The sequence below is a fragment of the Ctenocephalides felis genome, unplaced genomic scaffold, assembly GCF_003426905.1.
Source record: "Ctenocephalides felis isolate EL2017-DRISC unplaced genomic scaffold, ASM342690v1 CF-g0.4_SCAFFOLD_01886, whole genome shotgun sequence".
Lineage (NCBI taxonomy): Eukaryota > Metazoa > Arthropoda > Insecta > Siphonaptera > Pulicidae > Ctenocephalides > Ctenocephalides felis.
This window is the reverse complement of record NW_020538040.1, coordinates 12,819,736-12,821,895: the sequence shown is the minus strand read 5'-3', so window position 1 is coordinate 12,821,895 and position 2,160 is coordinate 12,819,736.

Here is a 2,160-nt window from a genome sequence, read left to right as displayed (position 1 = left end):
ACACATATTTGGTAGAATAACATTCTACTTTTCAAGTTGCAAAGCAAAATAATAAAAAATTTAGCAGAGAGAAAACTAAGTACGTTGAAGTTTAACTTTTCTGTATTATATTATATATATATATATATATATATATATATATATATACATTTATAGAATTATAATTTAAACAGACGATTACAATAAATAAGCCAGCTTAACGGTTGATTGCAGAACGACCCAGACCGTTGACCGACTTCATTTTTTTAAACTGCTTTAATGTTTAAAAAAATATTTATAACTGATTAATAAAGAAGTGCACGTTGCAAAATAATCAGTAAATTAAAATCAAGTTAGAAATACATAAAATACGAAGTAAATACAAGACCTCGTGCTCGTGTCTTCAAACGTACGTATTAGAATTTTGTTACCCCCAATTTTTTATTCTCCCAAAATATTTTTTTTATTCTCCAAAAATATTTACTTGCATCATTTTATTGACAAATGAAGCAAGACACCTTTTCACAATAAACAGATGGATATTAAATAATACAAAAAGTGAGGATAAAAAGACTTTCAAAATGAAACATATCCTTAAACTGATCAAGTTTTCAAACGAAATAACCATTTTTACTTGAAAATATAAATCAAAAATATGTTTCCAATTGAAAATAGCTCTTTTCGGGCACTGCGGTGTGAAATGACAATGAGAAAACCCACACTATTTTTCCAAGGTTGAGTTGGAGTTGTTGGAGTCCTAAGGCAATACTACCCATTATTATAAAATTGTCATTTCTTTAGTAAAATACACGATTTTATAAAATTATTGATTTCCCGAAGTTCATTTTTTCCAAAAAATACGACTTGCTAATTTTGTGTTTTTTCGATTTAAGCCATTCTGAATCGTTTGAGACCAAAACTGAAAGAAATTATGGACATTTTGAACAAGCCATTCGATGTAACTCAATAAGAACTCGCGTTGATCAATTTTGTGCGGCAATCGGTCAAGCCGTTTCTTTACAATTACTAGAATAGTGCAAAATTTATTGTCCACGTTTTTCTAAAAATTCTGAGCGGATTTTGAAAATATATAAAATATGAAATTTCAAGTTCGAAATATATCAGTTGGGATTGGTACTGACTAGATCTTAGCAAAGATCGGCCGGGCATCTTTTTCATAATTTAATATTATTTATTTTTGGCATTTTTAATTAAATACAGCGTGTCGATGGAGTTCATGTCCTAAACGAACACCCTAAAATATTATAGTCCTAGGTAAAATAATGATTGCTAAATTTTGTGTTTTTTCGATTTAATCCATTCTGAATCGTTTGAGACCGAAATTGAATAAATTCATAAAATATGAAATACAAGTTCAAAAATATATCAGTTGGGAATGGTACTGATTAGTTCTTAGCAAAGATCGGTCGAGCTGTTTCTTTATAAGTGAATATTAGCATGCTGATAGAGTTCATGGCCTAAACAAGCATTCTAAAATATTATAGTAAAAATGAAAAATATTTAAATTACAAAAATTCAATAAAGTTTGGCCACGCGTTTTAGCACAAGATGCCACTTACGCCTAGTTAAATTTATCTTTAAAAATATATATCTCAATTAGAAAATTATTTAAATTTAAAAGCAAAAATATTTATAACATATAAGTAATTTATTAAATAATATTGACAATTGTTAATTTTAATAGTAGTTTAACCGCGCTTTTTAAGGCAAGATGCCACTTACGCCTAGTAAATTTATATTTAAAAAATATTTGTCATTTAGAATAATTATTTAAATTTAAAAGCGAATATATTTATAACATGCATTAGTCATTTATCAAATAATATTGATAATTGTTAATTAAATCCATAACCCTAATATAACTAACTTATATAAACGATTATTAAAAACGATCTGAGGATTAAATAATAAGCGACTAACAGATTTATTTATTTTAAACTAATTTATTTCATTTATCGTGTATAGATTCAGACGATTATTTAAAAATCTCAAAAACGTTTATTCAAAATTGTTAAGAAATATTTATTATCAAATGTGTTCAAAATGCGACAAATCACAACCGTAAATATTTCACAATTTCACACATGTGTTGGAACAGAGCTAAGTAACTTTGATGTTAAATGACACATTTACATCGACAGGAGTTAAAAATAGTAAATT